General features: G+C 49.3%; 1 long non-coding RNA gene across 7 annotated transcripts in view; it reads left to right on the top strand.

Moving 5' to 3' along the window:
- Nucleotides 1-22,215, top strand: part of LOC308200502 — a 208,134-nt gene that overhangs the window by 20,029 nt on the left and 165,890 nt on the right. For 6 of the 7 annotated variants that reach the window (XR_013955631.1, XR_013955632.1, XR_013955633.1 and 3 more), the window contains one exon: nt 12,287-20,825. This is a non-coding gene — a long non-coding RNA (uncharacterized lncRNA). Of the gene's footprint in view, nt 1-11,791; nt 20,826-22,215 lie in introns of all 7 variants that reach the window. The other variant, XR_013955636.1, reaches the window with a different exon arrangement.

Below are 22,215 nucleotides of genomic sequence, written 5' to 3'. Positions count from 1 at the left end.
TGTCCGTAAAAAATCCCAGGCCGGGTGGTAATGAATGAAGTTTGGTTTAGTCGGCCTGGGATTGCGTCTGTTTTAACTCCGAGCGTTGGGACTGCTCAGGAGTGGAGTACGTCTCCTGCAGTAATGATCACGCGGATGGGGGATTCTATTGGGATAACTACGCGGTGGTCAACTTCTAGCAGTCGGAAGTGGCCGTTGGGTAAGTCTGGGGTGGGCACTATGTAGGAGTCGAATGATAGGTCTTTGAAGTCTGTGTATTCGTAGCTTCAGTATCATTGGTGGCCGATGGCTTTTAGGGTGAGGTCTGGTTCATCGATTTTGTCCATTATGTAGAGGATTTGTAGGGATGGGAGGGCGAGGAGTACCAGGACGATAGCAGGTAGGATTGTCCAGATCAGCTCTACTTCTTGGGCGTCTACAGCATTGGACGAGAGTTTTTCTGTTAGTATGTGGGCTAAAAGGTAGAGAACTAGGCTGCAGATAGCTAGGGCAACGATTAGGGCGTGGTCGTGGAATTCAACGAGTTCTTCTATGATGGGTGATGAGGCGTCTTGGAATCCTAGTTGGGAGTGGTTGGCCACATGAGATGTACAGGATTTTTACCTGTGATTTAGTCTTGACAAGGCTATGTAATTGGTTTACTAACGTCTCATAAGAAAGAAGCATGAGCGGTTAATGCAGTTGGCTTGAAACCAGCATGTGAGGGTTCGATTCCTTCCTTTCTTGTACTTGGACGAAGGCCGGTTCCTCGAAAGTATGGTATGGGGGAGGGCAGCCGTGGATTCATTCAACGTTTGTGGTAGTTAGTTCTGGTTGTAGGACTTTTCGTTTGGCCGAAAAGGCTTCTCAGATGATGAATATTAGTATGATTACGGCTACTATTGAGATTAGGGAGCCGATGGAGGAAATGGTGTTTCATAGTGTGTAGGCGTCGGGATAGTCCGAGTATCGTTGGGGTATTCCTGCTAGGCCTAGGAAGTGCTGGGGGAAGAACGTTAGGTTTACTCCTGTAAATATTACCCCGAAGTGGGCTTTTGCTCATGTTTGGTGTAGGGTAAACCCAGTGAGTAGTGGGAATCAGTGAGTAAATCCTGCTAGAATGGCAAAGACGGCGCCTATGGATAGGACGTAGTGGAAGTGGGCAACTACGTAGTACGTGTCGTGCAGGGCGATGTCTAGGGAAGAGTTTGCAAGAACGATTCCTGTTAATCCTCCGATGGTAAATAGGAAGATAAATCCTAGAGCTCATAGTATTGGGGGGGTCTCATTTGATTGTTCCTCCGTGCAGGGTGGCTAGTCAGCTAAATACTTTGATTCCGGTAGGGATGGCAATGATTATAGTGGCTGATGTAAAGTAGGCTCGGGTATCAACGTCTATTCCTACTGTAAACATGTGGTGAGCTCAGACGATGAATCCTAGGAAGCCGATGGATAGTATGGCTCAGACTATTCCCATGTAGCCAAAGGGCTCCTTTTTGCCTGAGTAGTACGTGACTACGTGTGAGATGATTCCAAACCCCGGTAGGATCAGAATATAGACTTCTGGGTGTCCGAAGAATCAGAATAGGTGTTGGTACAGGATTGGGTCTCCTCCTCCAGCGGGGTCGAAGAATGTGGTGTTTAGGTTTCGATCAGTTAGTAATATTGTAATACCGGCGGCGAGTACGGGGAGTGATAGAAGGAGTAGGATGGCGGTAATTAGTACGGATCAGACAAATAGTGGGGTTTGGTATTGTGAGAGTGCGGGGGGTTTTATGTTGATGGCTGTGGTGATAAAGTTGATGGCCCCAAGGATGGAGGAGATACCGGCTAAGTGGAGTGAGAAGATAGCCAGGTCTACTGAAGCTCCGGCGTGGGCAAGGTTACCTGCTAGGGGAGGGTAGACAGTTCAGCCTGTGCCGGCGCCAGCTTCTACAGTGGATGAGGCTAGTAGGAGGAGGAATGATGGGGGGAGGAGTCAAAAGCTTATGTTGTTTATTCGCGGGAATGCTATGTCGGGGGCACTGATTATGAGGGGGACTAATCAGTTGCCGAATCCTCCGATCATGAGCGGATGCAGTGCAGTGAGTCCAGAGAGTGCACTCGCACCACTGGGCATGCAGTGCAGTGAGTCCAGAGAGTGCACTGGCACCACTGGGGATGCACTTCAGTGACTCCAGAGAGTGCACTGGCACCACTGGGGATGCAGTGCAGTGAGTCCAAAGACTTCACTGGCAAAACTGGGGATGCAGTGCAGTGAGTCCAGAGAGTGCACTGGCACCACTGGGGATGCAGTGCAGTGAGTCCAGAGATTGCACTGGCACCACCGGGGCTGCAGTGCAGTGAGTCCAGAGAGTGCACTGGCACCACTGGGGATGCACTGCAGTGAGTCCAGAGAGTGCACTGGCACCACTGGTGATGCAGTACAGTGAGTCCAGAGAGTGCACTGGCACCACTGGGGATGCACTGCAGTGAGTCCAGAGAGTGCACTGGCACCACTGAGAATGCACTACAGTGAGTCCAGAGAGTGCACTGGCACCACTGGGGATGCAGTGCAGTGACTCCAGAGAGTGCACTGGCACCACTGGGGATGCACTGCAGTGAGTCCAGAGAGTGCACTGGCACCACTGAGGCTTCAGTGCAGTGAGACCAGAGAGTGCACTGGCACCACTGGGGATGCACTGCAGTGAGTCCAGAGAGTGCACTGGCACCACTGGGGATGCAGTGCAGTGAGTCCAGAGAGTGCTCTGGCACCACTGGGGATGCAGTGCAGTGAGTCCAGAGAGTGCAGTGGCACCACTGGGGATGCAGTCCAGTGAGTCCAGTGAGTGCACTGGCACCACTGGGGATGCAGCGCAGTGACTGCAGAGAGTACACTGGCACCACTGGGGATGCAGTTCAGTGAGTCCAGAGAGTGCACTGGCACCACCTGTGATGCAGTGCAGTGAGTCCAGTGAGTGCACTGGCACCACTGGGGATGCAGTGCTGTGACTCCAGAGAGCGCACTGGCACCACTGGGTATGCAGTGCAGTCAGTCCAGTGAGTGCACTGGCACCACTGGGGGTGCAGTACAGTGAGTCCAGAGAGTGCACTGACACCACTGGGGATGCAGTGCAGTGAGTCCAGAGAGTGCACTGGCACCACTGGGGATGCACTTCAGTGACTCCAGAGAGTGCACTGGCACCACTGGGGCTTCAGTGCAGTGAGACCAGAGAGTGCACTGGCACCACTGGGGATGCACTGCAGTGAGTCCAGAGAGTGCACTGGCACCACTGGGGATGCACTGCAGTTAGTCCAGAGAGTGCACTGTCACCACTGGGGATGCAGTACAGTGAGTCCAGAGAGTGCACTGGCACCAGTGGGGATGCAGTACAGTGAGTCCACAGAGTGCACTGGCACCACTGGACATGCAGTGCAGTGAGTCCAGAGAGTGCACTGGCACCACTGGGGATGCACTTCAGTGACTCCAGAGAGTGCACTGGCACCACTGGGGATGCAGTGCAGTGAGTCCAAAGACTTCACTGGCACCACTGGGGATGCAGTGCCGTGAGTCCAGAGAGTGCACTGGCACCACTGGGGATGCAGTGAAGTGAGTGCAGAGAGTACACTGGCACCACTGGGGATGCACTGCAGTGAGTCCAGAGAGTGCACTGGCACCACTGGGGATGCACTACAGTGAGTCCAGAGAGTGCACTGGCACCACTGGGGATGCAGTGCAGTGAGTCCAGAGAGTGCACTGGCACCACTGGGGATGCAGTGCAGTGAGTCCAGTGAGTGTACTGGCACCACTGGGGATGCACTTCAGTGAGCCCAGAGAGTGCACTGGCACCACTGAGAATGCACTTCAGTGAGTCCAGAGAGTGCACTGGCACCACTGGGGATGCACTGCAGTGAGTCCAGAGAGTGCACTAGCACCACTGGGGATGCAGTGCAGTGAATCCTGTGAGTACACTGGCACCACTGGGGATGCAGTGCAGTGAGTCCAGAGAGCTCACTGGCACCACTGGGGATGCAGTGCAGTGAGTCCAGAGAGTGCACTGGCACCACTGGAGATGCAGTACAGTGAGTCCAGTGAATGCACTGGAACCACTGGGGATGCAGTGCAGTGAGTCCAGAGAGTGCACTGGCACCACTGGTGATGCAGTACAGTGAGTCCAGTGAGTGCACTGGTACCACTGGGCCTGCAGTGCAGTGAGTCCAGAGAGTGCACTGGCACCACTGGGGAAGCAGTGCAGTGAGTCCAGAGAGTGCAGTGGCACCACTGGGGATGCAGTACAGTGAGTCCAGTGAGTGCACTGGCACCACTGGGGATGTAGTGCAGTGACTCGAGACAGTGCACTGGCACCACTGGGGATGCAGTGCAGTGAGTCCAGAGAGTGCACTGGCACCACTGGGGATGCAGTGCAGTGAGTCCAGAGAGTGCACTGGCACCACTGGGGATGCAGTGCAGTGAGTCCAGAGACTTCACTGGCACCACTGGGGATGCAGTGCAGTGAGTCCAGAGAGTGCACTGGCACCACTGGGGATGCAGTGCAGTGAGTCCAGAGACTTCACTGGCACCACTGGGGATGCACTGCAGTGAGTCCAGAGAGTGCATTGGCACTACTGGGGATGCAGTGCAGTGAGTCCAGAGAGTGCACTGGCACCACTGGGGATGCACTGCTGTGAGTCCAGAGAGTGCACTGGCACCACTGGGGATGCAGTACAGTGAGTCCAGAGAGTGCACTGGCACCACTGGGGATGCAGTGCAGTGAGTCCAGAGAGTGCACTGGCACCACTGGGGATGCACTACAGTGAGTCCAGAGATTGCACTGGCACCACTGGGGATGCAGTGCAGTGAGTCCAGAGAGTGCACTGGCACCACTGGGGATGCAGTGCAGTGAGTCCAGAGAGTGCACTGGCACCACTGGGGATGCACTTCAGTGAGTACAGAGAGTGCACTGACACCACTGCGGATGCAGTGCAGTGAGTCCAGAGAGTGCACTGGCACAACTGGGGATGCAGTGCAGTGAGTCCAGAGAGTGCTCTGGCACAACTGGGGATGCACTTCAGTGAGTCCAGAGAGTACACTGGCACCATTGGGGATGCAGTGCAGTGAGTCCAGAGAGTGCACTGGCACCACAGGGGATGCAGTGCATTGAGTCCAGAGAGTGCACTGGCACCACTGGTGCTGCAGTCCAGTGAGTCCAGTGAATGCACTGGCACCACTGGGGATGCTGTGCAGTGAGTGCAGAGAGTGCACTGGCACCACCTGTGTTGCAGTACAGTGTGTCCAGTGAGTGCACTGGCACCACTGGGGATTCAGTGCTGTGACTCCGGAGAGCGCACTGGCACCACTGGGGATGCAGTGCAGTCAGTCCAGTGAGTGCACTGGCACCACCTGGGATGCAGTGCAGTGAGTGCAGAGAGTGCAATGGCACCACTGGTGATGCACTTCAGTGAGTCCAGAGAGTGCACTGGCACCACTGGGGATGCAGTGCAGTGAGTCCAGAGATTGCACTGGCACCACTGGGGATGCAGTGCTGTGACTCCAGAGAGCGCACTGGCACCACTGTGGATGCAGTGCAGTGAGTGCAGAGAGTGCACTGGCACCACTGGGGATGCACTGCAGTGAGTCCAGAGAGTGCACTGGCACCACTGGGGATGCAGTGCAGTGAGTCCAGAGAGTGCACTGGCACCACTGGGGATGCACTGCAGTGAGTCCAGAGAGTGCACTGGCACCACTGGTGATGCAGTGCAGTGAGTCCAGAGAGTGCACTGGCACCACTGGGGATGCAGTGCCGTGAGTCCAGAGAGTGCACTGGCACCACTGGGGATGCAGTGCAGTGAGTGCAGAGAGTGCACTGGCACCACTGGGGATGCACTTCAGTGAGTTCAGAGAGTGCACTTGCACCACTGGGGATGGGTTTGAAGCCAACTGCATTAACCGCTCATGCTTCTTTCTTATGAGACGTTAGTAAACCAATTACATAGCCTTGTCAAGACTAAATCACAGGTCAAAATCCTGTACATCTCATGTGGCCAACCACTCCCAACTAGGATTCCAAGAACCAGGAGGTTCGGTGAAAATAGGGCTAGTGCTATTAGAGGGGTGATTATTAGGGTAAGCCCTAAGCTGTCTTTAATGGAGAAGTATGGGTGGAATGGGATTTTGTCGCAGTCTGATACGATTCCTAGTGGGTTATTTGAGCCTGATTCGTGTAGGAAGGTTAGGTGGACTAGGGTGATTCCTGCAATTAGGAAGGGCAGTAGGAAGTGGATGGCGAAGAATCGGGTTAAGGTTGGATTGTCTACTGAGAATCCTCCTCAGGCTCATTCTACTAGAGTTTGCCCAATGTACGGGATGGCTGAGAATAGGTTGGTGATTACGGTGGCCCCTCAGAATGACATTTGTCCTCATGGTAGGACATACCCTACGAAGGCAGTTGCTATTAGGGTGAGTAGGAGGATTACTCCTGTGTTTCAGGTTTCTTTGTATAGGTAGGAGCCGTAGTAGAGGCCTCGTCCGATGTGTAAGTAGATGCAGATAAAGAAGAGCGAAGCACCGTTGGCGTGGAGGTTGCGGATGAGCCATCCGTACTGGACGTCTCGGCATGTGTGAGCTACTGAGGAGAAGGCGAGTGAAGTGTCTGCGGTGTAGTGTATGGCTAGTAGCAGGCCTGTTAGGATTTGTGTGGCTAAGCAGATGGCTAGAAGGGAGCCGAAGTTTCATCAGGCAGAGATGTTGGAGGGGGCGGGTAGGTCGATTAGGGAGTTGTTGATTATTTTTAGTAGGGGATGGGATTTGCGGATGTTAGGGGCCATTAGTGAGTCTGTGTGTTATTAGGATTATTACCAGGATGGAGAGGGCGAAGGATCCTAGGTAGGCCTTAATTAGCCCTGTGTGTATTGAGGTTGCGGCTTTGCTTGCGGCTACTTGTAGTTCAGCAAGGCCCTCTGGCCCTATTTTTTTGAGTCAGGAGAGGTCGATCAAGTGTAGGGCAATGTTTTGTCCCTTTTCTAGTAGGTTTTTGGAGAAGAATCGGTGTACTAGGGGGTTGAAGTACCCTAATGCAGAGGAGAAGTTTATGAGGGGGTTTGGTTTGGGGTGAGTGAGGGTGTGTGTTATGTTCGATAGTTCTAGGGCTAGGATGATTCCTAGGATTGTTATGAGGATGGCAGCAGTTTTGGTGATAAGGGGTATGGTTATTGGGGGGGTTTTGGTTGGTGTGATGAAAGAGGTAATGATTATTCCTGCTGTAATGCTGCCTAGGGCGAGTCGGGTTAGGGGGGCGGTGATTAGTGGGTTGTTTTCGTTTATTGATACTATTGGGGGGATTCGGGTTTGTCCAGCTTGGACTAGGATGGTTATGCGGATGCTGTAGGTTGCGGTGAATGCTGTGGCTATAAGGGTTAGGAGTAGGGCTCAAGTATTTAGGTATGATGTGTTTAAGCTTTCGATGATGAGGTCTTTTGAGTAGAATCCGGCTAGGAATGGGGTTCCTATCAGCGCCAGGTTTCCGATGGTTAGGCAGGAAGTAGTGACTGGGAGTATTTTCTGTAGGCCTCCTATCTTTCGGATATCTTGTTCTCCGTTTAGGTTGTGGATGATAGACCCTGAGCATAGGAATAGTATGGCTTTAAAGAAGGCATGGGTTGAGATGTGTAGGAAGGCTAGTTGTGGGAGGTTTAGTCCGATAGTGACTATTATTAGTCCTAGTTGGCTGGATGTTGAGAAAGCAATGATTTTTTTGATGTCATTTTGGGTTAGGGCGCATGTGGCAGCGAATAGGGTTGATAGAGCACCTAGGCATAGGCAGGCAGTTAGGGCTGTCTGGTTGGTGGCTAGCAGGGGGTGCATGCGGATGAGCAGGAAGATTCCGGCTACTACTATGGTACTGGAGTGCAGTAGGGCTGATACTGGGGTGGGGCCTTCTATTGCTGCGGGCAGTCATGGGTGGAGTCCAAATTGGGCGGATTTTCCTGCGGCTGCGAGGATTAATCCTATGAGGGGGAGGATTGGGGTTTGGTGGGGGTGTACGGCTTGTTGGATCTCTCAGGTGTTGAATGTTGAAGCTAGTCATGCTATGCTCAGGGTCAGTCCGATGTCTCCGATTCGGTTGTAGATTACGGCTTGTAGGGCGGCGGTGTTGGCATCTGCTCGGCCTTGTCATCAGCCGATGAGAAGGAAGGACATGATTCGTACTCCTTCCCAGCCTACGAATAGGAGGAATATGTTGTTTGCGGTTGTTAGGAGGAGTATGGCGACTAGGAATGTCAGTAGGTAGGTGAAAAATTTTGTTACGTATGGCTCTGAGGCCATGTATCATATGGCGAATTGTAGGATTGATCATGTTACAAATAGGGCGATTGGAAGAAATGTTATTGAGTATTGGTCTATTTTTAGGCTCAGGGGGATTTTAAAGTTTATAATGAATTTTCACTCCCAGTGGCAGGTGACAGATTCTACTCCCGAGTAGATGAATGCGGTTGTAGGGGCTAGGCTAATTAGGAATGCGGTTTTAACAGCGCGGGTGGTGGCTTGTGGGGTGTTTTTAAAGTTTTTAAATAGAAATGGCAGGATGATTGGGGTTAGGAGGATTGTCAGCGTGAGTAGTGTGAGGGAGTTGATTAGTAGTGTGGGGTTCACTCCTTTTACTTGGATTTGCACCAAGATGGGTGGTTCCTAAGACCAGTGGATTGCTGTTATCCTTTAAAAGTAAGGGGGCTGAGGTTTTAGGCTCAGATGTAAGAGTTAGCAGCTCTTGTTGGTTAAACCCTCCCCTCGGCAGGTAAGAAGGTTTGAACTTCTATTCTTAGAATCACAGTCTAATGTTTGGTTTAAACTATACTTGCATGAGGGGATTCCGGAGATCAGTTCGGGTTTGAGGATTAGGAGGAATATTGGGATAATGTGGAGTGTTATGAGCAGGTGTTCTCGCGTGGTTGAGTTTTGCATAGATGTGATGTGGGAGGGGAATGAGCCTCGTTGGGTCATTAGTAGTATGAATAAGGTGTAGGAGGCGGTTAGTAGGGTTGCGATTCCTGTTAGGATGATCGTGAAGGCAGATCAGTTGAATAAGGTGATTATAATGGTTAGCTCTGCTATGAGGTTTGTTGTTGGGGGTAAGGCTATGTTTGTTAGATTGGCCAGCAATCATCAGGTAGCTATGAGTGGTAGGAGAGGTTGTAGGCCTCGTGTGAGTAGTAGAATTCGGCTGTGCGTACGTTCATAGTTTGTGTTGGCTAGGCAGAATAGTATGGAGGAAGTTAGTCCATGGGAAATTATTAGGATCATTGCCCCTGAGAATGATCAGTGGGTTTGGATTATTCCTGCGGCGATAACTAGGCCTATGTGGCTAACGGATGAATAAGCGATTAGTGATTTTAGGTCTGTCTGTCGTAGGCAGATTGAGCTAGTCATTAGGGCGCCTCATAGGGCCAGGGTTAGGAAGGGGTAGTGCAGGAGGTTGGACAGTGGGCCCATAAATAGAGTGACTCGTATAATTCCGTATCCTCCTAGCTTTAGTAGTAGGGCGGCGAGGAGTATTGAGCCTGCGATGGGTGCTTCTACGTGGGCTTTTGGCAGTCAGAGGTGTAGGCCGTATAGTGGGGCTTTTACTATGAATGCTATGAGCAGTGCTAGACCTGATAGTATTCCTGTCCATGAGGTGGATAGGGTTGGGTGGGTTAGTTGTAGGGTTGGCAGGTGCAGGGTGCCAATTTTCACGTATAGGTGTATGATTGTGATTAGCAGGGGTAGAGAGCTTACTAGCGTGTAGAATAGCAGGTAGATGCCAGCGCTTAGGCGTTCTGGTTGGTTCCCCCATCGGGTGATTAAGATTAGGGTGGGAATGAGGGTTGCTTCAAATGAGATGTAAAATAGTGCTAGTTCTGTGGTGGAAAAGGCTAGTAGGATGAATGGCTGGACTGCGACTAAGGTTGAGATAAAGATTCGTTTGCGTTGTAGGGGTTCTTGTTGCAGGTGGTTTTGGCTTGCTATGATTATGAGTGGGAGTAGTCAGCAGGATAGTACTAGGAGGGGGGATGAGATTTGGTCAATTCCTGTTCAGTTGGATAAAAATTTGTAGGGGTAGTAGGTTGGGATTAATCACTGTAGGCTTAGGGCAGCGATTAGGAGGCTGTATAAGGTGGTGTTAGTCCATAGAAATTTTGGTGGAGACAGCAGGGCTGTTGGAAGAAGTATGATTGTGGGTAGGATGATTTTTAGCATTGCAGGAGGTTTAGGTTGTGTAGATGGTCGGAGCCATGTGTGCGGGTGGAGGCTACTAGGATGGCCAGGCCTGTGCCCGCCTCACACGCTGAGAAGGTTAGCATGAGAATTGGTACCATGGTGAATGAGGAGACTTGGTTTTCGATGGATCATATTGATAGGCCTACGAATATCGATAATATTATGCTTTCAAGGCATAGTAGGGCGGATACTAGGTGGGTTCGGTGGAAGGCTAGTCCTAGTCCGCTGAAAATGAAGGCTGAGTAGAAGCTTAAATGTAGGGGCGACATAAGAAAGTTACAGGGTTGGCTGTAATCTGCTGGGTCGAAACCAGCTATCTTTTTGGTTAGACTAACTTTCTGTTATTCTGCTCATTCTAGGCCCCCTTGAATTCACTCGTAGGCCAGTCCGAGTGTTAGGAGAAGGAGGATCACTACAGTTCAGGTGAGGGTCATTAGGGGGGATTGGAGTTGGACGGCTCATGGCAGGGGGAGTAGGAGGGCGATTTCTAGGTCGAATAGGACGAACAGGATGGCTACTGAGGAAGAATCGGACTGAGAATGGTAATCGAGCAGATCCAAGTGGGTCGAATCCACATTCGTACGGTGAGAGTTTCTCTGAGTCGGGGTTTATTTGGGCGAGTCAGAAGTTTAATGCGGTTAGGGCGGCGCTTAGGATTGATGATAGGGCGAATATGAACATGAGTGCGTTCATTGCTCTCCTCTGGGTTTATACCAGATTCTAGAGATTGGAAGTCAATTGTAATTAATATACTAGAAGAGCAAGATCCTCATCAGTAGATGGTTATGTAGAGGAATAGTCAGATGACGTCTACGAAGTGTCAGTATCAGGCTGCTGCCTCGAATCCGAAGTGGTGGTCTGATGTAAAGTGGAACTTGATCAGTCGGAAGAGGCAGACGGTCAGGAAGGAGGATCCGATGATTACGTGGAGTCCGTGGAATCCAGTGGCAACGAAGAAGGTAGATCCGTAGACGCTATCGGCGATTGAGAATGGGGCTTCGTGGTATTCTATTGCTTGTAGGGCTGTGAAGTAGAATCCCAGGAGGATCGTTAGGGTTAGGGCGTGGATGGCGTGTTTTCGGTTTCCTTCTGTGATGCTGTGATGGGCTCACGTTACGGTAACGCCTGAGGCTAGTAGGATGGCTGTGTTTAGTAGGGGGACTTCTATCGGGTTGAGTGGTTTAATTCCTGTTGGGGGTCATTGGCCTCCTAGTTCTGGGGTTGGGGCCAGGCTCGAGTGGAAGAACGCTCAGAAGAACCCTAAGAAGAAGAATGCTTCGGATGTGATGAAAAGGATTATGCCGTATCGTAGGCCTTTTTGGACTGTGGGAGTGTGATGGCCTTGGAAGGTGCTTTCTCGTACAATGTCTCGTCATCATTGGAGTATTACTAGGAGTATTGAGATGAGGCCTAGGGTTAGTAGTATGGATGAGTTGTAGTGGAATCACATGATTAATCCTGAGGTTGTGAGTAGGGCGGCGGCTGCCCCGAAGATTGGTCAAGGGCTTGGGTCAACTATGTGGTATGAGTGTGCTTGGTGTGCCATTAGATGTTTTCTTGTAAGTATAGGCTTAGAAGGAGCACGAAGACGTAGGCCTGGATTATGGCTACTGCTACTTCTAGGATGGTTAGGAGTAGTAGGATGATTATTGTTAGGATGGATACTGCAGGAAGGGTGGGTATTAATGCAATGGAGGCTGTAGAGATGAGTTGGATGAGTAAGTGTCCTGCTGTAAGGTTGGCTGTAAGGCGGACTCCGAGGGCTAGGGGGCGGATTAGTAGGCTGGTTGTTTCGATCAGGATTAGTGCGGGGATTAGGGGTGTAGGGGTACCTTCGGGTAATAGGTGGGCTAAAGAGGCTGATGGTTGGTTTCGTAGGCCTGTTAGTAGTGTGGCGAGCCATAGTGGGAAGGCTAGGGCTATGTTCATAGATAGTTGGGTGGTTGGGGTGAATGTATATGGAAGGAGGCCTAGAAGGTTGATTGTAAGAAGTATGATTATTAGGGATGTAAATATTATGGCTCATTTGTGGCCATTTTTGTTGAGTGGGACTATTAGTTGTTTTGTGATTAGGTGAAGGAGTCATGTTTGGATAGTAGAAAGGCGGTTGTTGATTCATCGGTTGTTTGGGGACGGGAATAGTAGGGCTGGGAAGAGTAGGGATAGTAGGATTAAGGGGATGCCAAATAGATTGGGGCTGGAAAATTGGTCAAAGAAGCTTAGGTTCATGGTCAGGATCATGGTGTGGGTTTGGTAGTGAGGGAGGTCTTATTTGATGGGGGGTTGGTTGTGGTGAAGGCTAGTAGTTTTGGTTGGATGAGGAGTGCTAGGGTTAATCAGGTTATAATTATGATTGAAAATCATGGTGCGGGGTTAAGCTGTGGCATATCATTAAGGAGGGGGAAGTCCCTCTTTGGCTAGCTTAAAAGGCTAGTGCTGTTGCATAGCTTCTTAATGATTAGGATGATGATAGAAGGGACCAGGCCTCGAAATGTGGGAGTGGGGTTGATTCTACTACAATGGGTATGTAGCTGTGATTAGCCCCGCAAATTTCTGAGCATTGTCCGTAAAAAATCCCAGGCCAGGTGGTAATGAATGAAGTTTGGTTTAGTCGGCCTGGGATTGCGTCTGTTTTAACTCCGAGCGTTGGGACTGCTCAGGAGTGGAGTACGTCTCCTGCAGTAATGATCACGCGGATGGGGGATTCTATTGGGATAACTACGCGGTGGTCAACTTCTAGCAGTCGGAAGTGGCCGTTGGGTAAGTCTGGGGTGGGCACTATGTAGGAGTCGAATGATAGGTCTTTGAAGTCTGTGTATTCGTAGCTTCAGTATCATTGGTGGCCGATGGCTTTTAGGGTGAGGTCTGGTTCATCGATTTTGTCCATTATGTAGAGGATTTGTAGGGATGGGAGGGCGAGGAGTACCAGGACGATAGCAGGTAGGATTGTCCAGATCAGCTCTACTTCTTGGGCGTCTACAGCATTGGACGAGAGTTTTTCTGTTAGTATGTGGGCTAAAAGGTAGAGAACTAGGCTGCAGATAGCTAGGGCAACGATTAGGGCGTGGTCGTGGAATTCAACGAGTTCTTCTATGATGGGTGATGAGGCGTCTTGGAATCCTAGCTGGGAGTGGTTGGCCACATGAGATGTACAGGATTTTTACCTGTGATTTAGTCTTGACAAGGCTATGTAATTGGTTTACTAACGTCTCATAAGAAAGAAGCATGAGCGGTTAATGCAGTTGGCTTGAAACCAGCATGTGAGGGTTCGATTCCTTCCTTTCTTGTACTTGGACGAAGGCCGGTTCCTCGAAAGTATGGTATGGGGGAGGGCAGCCGTGGATTCATTCAACGTTTGTGGTAGTTAGTTCTGGTTGTAGGACTTTTCGTTTGGCCGAAAAGGCTTCTCAGATGATGAATATTAGTATGATTACGGCTACTATTGAGATTAGGGAGCCGATGGAGGAAATGGTGTTTCATAGTGTGTAGGCGTCGGGATAGTCCGAGTATCGTCGGGGTATTCCTGCTAGGCCTAGGAAGTGCTGGGGGAAGAACGTTAGGTTTACTCCTGTAAATATTACCCCGAAGTGGGCTTTTGCTCATGTTTGGTGTAGGGTAAACCCAGTGAGTAGTGGGAATCAGTGAGTAAATCCTGCTAGAGGCCATCCTAGTATAGGTAGAAGGTAAGTAAGGCCAATTTGGGGCTGTAAACTAGGATGATGGCGATTCAGCCTAAGTGGGAGATGGACGAGAAGGCTAGGATTTTGCGTGTTTGTGTTTGGTTCAGTCCTATTCAGCCTCCTAGTGCTGTTGAGGCTAGGGCCATGGCGGTGAGTAGAGCTGGGTCGAGGGATTTGGATGTTAGTAGGAGCAGGGTTAGTGGGGGGAATTTTATGAGGGTCGAGAGTAGCAGGGCTGTTATTAGTGGCGATCCTTGTAGTACTTCTGGGAATCAGAAGTGAAATGGCACTAGGCCCAGTTTAATAGCGATTGCTGCTGTCAGTAGTAGACAGGAGGTTGGGTGGTTTATTTGTGTGATGTCTCATTGGCCAGTGACTCAGGCATTGGTTATGCTAGAGAATAGGACCAGGGCGGAAGCAGCTGCTTGGGTTAGGAAGTATTTCGTTGCGGCTTCTACTGCTCGTGGGTGGTGGGATTTGGCAATTAGGGGAATGATGGCTAGTGTGTTGATCTCCAGTCCTGTCCAGGCCAGAACTCAGTGGTTGCTGGAAATTGTGATTGTGGTGCCCAAGATGAGGCTGAAGGTTATGATTGGGGTCGCGTAAGGGTTCATTAGTAGAGGAGGGGGTTAAACCATCATTTTCGGGGTATGGGCCCGATAGCTTGATTAGCTGACTCTACTAGAAAATAATATAAGGGAAGTATGGAGAATTTTGATTTCTCTTGTGTGGGTTCAATTCCTACTTTTCTAAGGTCAACAGGAAATGAGAGGGCTGTTATACCTCTATGTTCACTTTATCATAGTGACCCTTTGTAGTTCAGGCACATTTCCTTATGTAAGGAGGTAGGCCTGCATAGCAGATAGGTATGCTGATGTGTCAGAGGCACAGAGCTAGTGTGAGGGGTAGGAAGTTTTTTCATAGTAGGTGCATTAGTTGGTCATATCGGAATCGTGGGTATGAAGCTCGGACCCATAAGAAACCAGAAGATAGTAGGAGGACTTTTGTGGCTAGGATGACGGGGAATAGTTCTGTGGGTGGCCCTAGGGCGCTTGGGTTTAGGAATATGATGGCTGTAAGTGTATTTATTAGCATAATGTTCGCATATTCAGCTAGGAAGAATAAGGCGAAGGGTCCTGCGGCGTATTCAACGTTAAACCCTGAGACTAGCTCAGATTCACCCTCTGTGAGGTCAAAAGGAGCTCGGTTTGTCTCTGCTAGGGTGGATACGTATCATATTATTGCTAGGGGTCATGAGGAGAAAATGAAGTATAGAGGCTCCTGTGCGACGGCAAAGGAGCTGAGTGTGTAGCTTCCGCTTAGTATGATTATTGATAGCAGGATTATGGCCAGTGTCACTTCGTATGAAATGGTCTGTGCTACTGCCCGTAGGGCTCCGATTAGTGCGTATTTTGAGTTCGAGGCTCAGCCTGATCATAGGACTGAGTAGACGGCTAGGCTTGACATGGCTATTAGGAAGAGAACTCCGAGGTTTAGATCTGCTAGGGGAAATGGGAGTGGTAGTGGTGCTCAAGTGGTGAGGGCTAGGACAAGGGCTAGTATTGGTATCAGAATGAATAGAAGTGGGGAAGAGGTAGAGGGTCGGATGGGCTCTTTGGTAAATAGTTTCAGTCCGTCCGCAAATGGTTGAAGTAGGCCAAAAGGCCCGACAACGTTAGGGCCTTTGCGGGATTGTATGTAGCTTAGGATTTTCCGTTCTACTAGGGTTAGGAAGGCTACGGCAATCAGGATTGGGATGATGTATAGGAGGGATATAACGAGGCAGCTTAGTGTTGTTATTTGAATCATGGGTGAAGCTAGGGAGAGGATTTGAACCTCTGGGGAAAGGGCTTAAGCCTTCTGCACTTGCCGGGCTCTGCCACTCTAGCTGGTCCTTTTCTAGGATTGAAAGTGGTGGGGGAAGGCCCTCTTCACGGTTTAGTTGGTTTCACTGCTTAGAGGGGGGGGGCGTGCTTGTGGTATTGGCCCCACTTTCCCGGTCCTTTCGTACTGGGGAGAGTGTGTCATAGATAGAAACCGACCTGGATTGCTCCGGTCTGAACTCAGATCACGTAGGACTGTTAATCGTTGAACAAACGAACCCTTAATAGCGGCTGCACCATTAGGATGTCCTGATCCAACATCGAGGTCGTAAACCCCCCTGTCGATATGGGCTCTTGAGGGGGATTGCGCTGTTATCCCTGGGGTAGCTTGGTCCATTAATCAATTATATTGGGTCTGGTCACTGTTAGCACTTTGAGGGGTAGCTCTAGGTAAAGAGGTATGGTCTTGTTTTTGGAGGATTTGTTCTCCTCCAAGGTCGCCCCAACCGAAAAATATCGACCAGGCTCTGCGATGGTAGTGGCCCCAGTGGGGTTGATTGAGGATTCGCGGTGGTCGTTGATTTTTAAGTTCCACAGGGTCTTCTCGTCTTATGTTCACATCCCCGCTTTTGCACGGGGAGATCAATTTCACTGATTATCTGTGAGAGACAGTTAAGACCTCGTTTAGCCATTCATACAAGTCTCGATTTATGGGACAATTGATTGCGCTACCTTTGCACGGTTAGGATACCGCGGCCGTTAAACCTAAGTCACCGGGCAGGCATCACCTTCAATACTTGTTTAATTTGCTGAAGGCTATGTTTTTGGTAAACAGTCGGGCCTTATTAATTTGCCGAGTTCCTTTCACAGATTTTAATCGCTCTTATAGGCGCTCCTGAGTCGGGTTAACAGGGTTAGTTAATACGTGGTCTTGTAGGGGTTTTTGTATCTGTCTAGGTCTGTTAATAATGTTTCTATGTAAGCTTGCGCCGTTAGAGGGGTGTGGCCCTGAGTTACTTATTTTAGCATTAATTCTCCTATATTCATAGGTTGACCTGTTTGTGATAAGGGAATCATCTTATTTTGGTATTTTTAGGTGGTGGAGCTTTGACGCACTCTTTTTTGATGGCTGCTTTAGGGCCCACGGTAGGATCAGTAGTAAGAATTATCCGCTAGTCGAGGTTGTGTCCTTTTTTAATGGAGCTGTCCCTCCATTAAATAGCTCTTAATCATCTCATTAGGGTTCAGGATGTCCGGTAGGGAGGATTAAGGGGGAACTTAGATTCGTTTCACAGGTAACCAGCTATCACCCAGCTCGGTTGGCTTTTCACCTCTACTGACAAGTCATCCCACTCTTTTGCAACAGAGATGGGTTCGCTCTCTTTAACTGCTTGAAAGTAGCTCGCTTGGGTTTCGGGGGGGCAAACTTTAGTTCACTTTGCTTGGTTGTTCTCGCTAAACCATGATGCAAAAGGTACAAGGGTTGATCTTTGCTGTCTGTCGCTTTGATTGTTTCACTGCTATTTCATCTTTCCCTTACGGTACTGGGGTCTCTATCGCGTCTAAGTGTCTTTTCTATCGCCTATACTAAGACTGTAAAATGCTTTAGTTTAATTAGTTTAGTAAATTCTTTAGTTTTGGTGTACTATTTGTGTGGTTGAGCTAGAGGGGGGGCTTCAAGACGATCCGGTCTAGTAGATATCTTTCAGGTGTAAGCTGAGTGCTTTGGTGTTATAGCTACGTCTTGATATTCTAAGTACACCTTCCGGTACACTTACCTTGTTACGACTTACCTCATCTTCAGCGTATTTATGGTATTAGTTATGTGGGATGTGGCTTTTGAGGAGGGTGACGGGCGGTATGTACGTGCCCCAGGGCCGGCTTAAAGTAGGCTCTATTGTCCCACTTTACTGCTAAATCCGCCTTCCAGAAGTGGTTTCACGCTTCTTTCCGTGTGCCCTATGAATAGGGAATGTAGCCCATTTCTTCCACTCCATAGGCTATACCTTGACCTGTCTTATTAGCGGGGTGCTATTGTGTCCACTGTTGTGCTCTCATTCGAGGTGGGCTGGCGACGGCGGTATGTAGGCTGTGTTGGCAAGGGGTGGTTGGGTTAATCGGGGATTATCGATTGTAGAACAGGCTCCTCTAGGTGGGTTTGGGGCACCGCCAAGTCCTTAGAGTTTTAAGCGTTTGTGCTCGTAGTTCTCTGGCGGATACTTCGGTAAAGTAAGTATCAAGATTTAGGGCCAGGCATAGTGGGGTATCTAATCCCAGTTTGGGCCCTGGCTTTCGTGGGTTTAAATCAGTCGTTAGTTCCTAAGATCATCTTAATGGTGTGTTTAGGTGCATCTTGGGCTTATGACAGCTCAGTTGCATTTTGATCTTAGTTAGCTAGGATAGGCATTTTACCACTCTTTACGCCGTGTCAATAGGACGGTTGATTTGGGTTTCTTGTATGACCGCGGTGGCTGGCACAAGATTTACCAACCCTTGAAGTTAGGCTGTTGCTATAACTAAGTCAAGTTTGCACTCATTGCTTAATGTTAATTACTGCTGAATACCCGTGGGGGCGTGGCTTAGCGAGGCGTCTTGGGCTACTACTTGGGTGTGCCTGATACCCGCTCCTCAAGGCCTGTATGGGGGTAGGTGGTCGAGGGCGTTTACACTGGGGCGCGGATACTTGCATGTATATATTTAGCAAAAACCAACCGTAAGGTTAGGACTAAGTCTTTTGTCCGCAGGCATGTTTTATGCCATCTTGGCAACTTCAGTGCCATGCTTTGTGTTAAGCTATGTGGACGGGGGTGTGGTTAGCTGATAGTTGAGTGGTGAGTGAGAGTGAAGTATATGAAATTATTGCTTGTGTTTACTATTTTTAGTACTGGAGTTTCTCTAATAAGTTTAAGTTATTTTGTATGTGTTTGTGTGTATATATACATCGTTCCGATGATGTCATGGAAGGGATGATTAATGGAGTTTTAGAGGTAGTTTGCTGGGATTGGGCGATGAAGGTTTATGCTACATGGTGGTTAGCGAAAGTTTACTGGTTTAGTTTGTGAAGCGCAGGGGTTGCGCTTAATGATTTGTTGTTTTGTGCTATGTCCAACGAGCATTCATCCAATAGCCCCATTTAACCCGGAGGGTGGAGGTAACATTAACTGAATGTGGTCAAAGTGCATCAGTGTCAGGATGATTCCCCATATACGCCAACCGTCTCATCGAGGGACCCTTGAAATATAGGATAGGCCGTGAGGCAGGTGTGTCCAGGCTTAGATTGTGGGACCCCCGAGATCACTGGGAATAGCCACCTGTGAGGTAACCCCGGAAAAAATAAGAGGAACCAGAGGCGCCAAAAAGCTGGAACATGCCGCGATTACGCATTGAGAAGGTGAAAGTACTCACAGATGCCACTTTGAAGGGCAAGGAGGGGTGAGTGAACCCAATGGATGGCCCTGACTGAGGAACCAGAGGCGCAAAAATGTGAGGAGGGCGAGGGGTTTAGGGGGAACGTATGGGCCTGAAGCTAGTCATACCGGACATTATGTGCAACGGGTTGCTGATTTCACGTGAGGAGTACGATTAATAAATCCGTCTGATACGAACTGCATGAGATATGTGGTGGAGAGTTGTTGTTGGAGCATGTCCTGTGAGCATTCATTAAAATGGGGTCTTGTTATGCGCTTGAGTGGAGTTGTATTGGGTGTTGTGGGGTATGGTCCTAGAACATTCATGCCGGGTGGTTTGGTAGGAGTGTGTTTAAGGGTTTAATGGCCGTGTACATGTATGGGTTTAGCACCTGCTTATAAGATAGTCCGTATATAATGTATATTACTGGTACTATAGTATGTATGTATATGGGGTATATAAATTTATGCACGAATATGCATAACCAAATACCCCCGCCTCGGGGGGGGAGGGGGGGGGGGTTAAGCATAATGGCATAGATGGGGTAGAATTATTGGGGGCTTGCGGTTAGTTCCTGTAGTTGAGAACAATGGCGGCTTTTCGAGCCGCAGGCCTCGGGTAGTGTCCGGGCAGGAATAATGACTTATTTTATGTTTTTTTTAGGGATTTGCTTTGCGGTGGGTGTTTTGGGTGTGGCGTCGAATCCTTCGCCGTATTATGGGGTTGTTGGTTTGGTGTTAGCGTCTGTGGCGGGGTGCGGGTGGTTGCTGGGCCTTGGGGTTTCGTTCGTGGCTTTAGTGCTGTTTATGGTGTATTTGGGGGGTATGCTGGTGGTGTTTGTTTATTCAGTAGCTTTAGCAGCGGAGCCTTTCCCTGGGGCTTGGGGGGATTGACGGGTGATTGGATGTGCAGTAGCGTTTGTGGCAATTGTTTTTGGGGGGTTGGTGTTTGGGGGGTTTATGGGGGCTTGGAAGTTCGGGGTTTCTACTGTGAATAATGTTGGGGTGTTTGTTGTTCGGTCGGATTTTAGTGGAGTTTCCATGTTTTATTCACATGGGGCAGGGATGTTTTTAGTGGCGGGTTGGGGGCTGTTGTTGACTTTGTTTGTTGTATTGGAGCTTGTGCGGGGGTTGTCGCGGGGTGCTATTCGGGCGGTTTAGGGGTTAGGGTCAGAGAATAGTTTATTGAAAATGCCAGCTTTGGGAGCTGGAGATAAAGGTTTGAGTCCTTTTTTTCTGAGTTTGGGGTACTCTAAGAAGTGGTAAGTCTTCAATCTTTGGTTTACAAGACCAATGTTTTTATAAACTATTAGAGTATTTAGCAGTTGAGTATTTTGTTTTCTAGGGCGCTTGCGGCGGGGAGGAGAAATAGGAGGATAGTGAAGTAGGCGATTGAAGCGAGTTGGCCGATGATGATGAATGGGTGTTCGACGGGTTGGCTTCCTACTCATGTTAGGACGAGGAGGTCGGCGACTAGTACTCAGAATAGGAGCTGGGAGAGTGGTCGGAATGTTATTGCTCGTTGTTTTGATTTGTGCAGGAATGGGATTAGGAATAGGATCAGTACGGAGGCGGCCAGTGCTAATACGCCTCCTAGTTTATTTGGGATTGAACGTAGGATGGCGTAGGCGAGTAGGAAGTATCATTCTGGCTTGATGTGTGGTGGGGTTACTAGTGGGTTTGCTGGGGTGAAGTTTTCTGGGTCTCCCAGGAGGTTAACCGCTCATGCTTCTTTCTTATGAGACGTTAGTAAACCAATTACATAGCCTTGTCAAGACTAAATCACAGGTAAAAATCCTGTACATCTCATGTGGCCAACCACTCCCAACTAGGATTCCAAGACGCCTCATCACCCATCATAGAAGAACTCGTTGAATTCCACGACCACGCCCTAATCGTTGCCCTAGCTATCTGCAGCCTAGTTCTCTACCTTTTAGCCCACATACTAACAGAAAAACTCTCGTCCAATGCTGTAGACGCCCAAGAAGTAGAGCTGATCTGGACAATCCTACCTGCTATCGTCCTGGTACTCCTCGCCCTCCCATCCCTACAAATCCTCTACATAATGGACAAAATCGACGAACCAGACCTCACCCTAAAAGCCATCGGCCACCAATGATACTGAAGCTACGAATACACAGACTTCAAAGACCTATCATTCGACTCCTACATAGTGCCCACCCCAGACTTACCCAACGGCCACTTCCGACTGCTAGAAGTTGACCACTGCGTAGTTATCCCAATAGAATCCCCCATCCGCGTGATCATTACTGCAGGAGACGTACTCCACTCCTGAGCAGTCCCAACGCTCGGAGTTAAAACAGACGCAATCCCAGGCCGACTAAACCAAACTTCATTCATTACCACCCGGCCTGGGATTTTTTACGGACAATGCTCAGAAATTTGCGGGGCTAATCACAGCTACATACCCATTGTAGTAGAATCAACCCCACTCCCACATTTCGAGGCCTGATCGTCCCTTCTATCATCATCCTAATCATTAAGAAGCTATGCAACAGCACTAGCCTTTTAAGCTAGCCAAAGAGGGACTTCCCCCTCCTTAATGATATGCCACAGCTTAACCCCGCACCATGATTTTCAATCATAATTATAACCTGATTAACCCTAGCACTCCTCATCCAACCAAAACTACTAGCCTTCACCACAACCAACCCCCCATCAAATAAGACCTCCCTCACTACCAAACCCACACCATGATCCTGACCATGAACCTAAGCTTCTTTGACCAATTTTCCAGCCCCAATCTATTTGGCATCCCCTTAATCCTACTATCCCTACTCTTCCCAGCCCTACTATTCCCGTCCCCAAACAACCGATGAATCAACAACCGCCTTTCTACTATCCAAACATGACTCCTTCACCTAATCACAAAACAACTAATAGTCCCACTCAACAAAAATGGCCACAAATGAGCCATAATATTTACATCCCTAATAATCATACTTCTTACAATCAACCTTCTAGGCCTCCTTCCATATACATTCACCCCAACCACCCAACTATCTATGAACATAGCCCTAGCCTTCCCACTATGGCTCGCCACACTACTAACAGGCATGTTTAACCATGTA

The sequence above is a fragment of the Anser brachyrhynchus genome (genome assembly GCF_964034855.1).
Source record: "Anser brachyrhynchus genome assembly, chromosome: 10".
Classification (NCBI taxonomy): Eukaryota; Metazoa; Chordata; class Aves; order Anseriformes; family Anatidae; genus Anser; species Anser brachyrhynchus.
The sequence above is the reverse complement of the archived record's forward strand: the minus strand, read 5'-3'. Positions and strand labels throughout refer to the sequence as shown.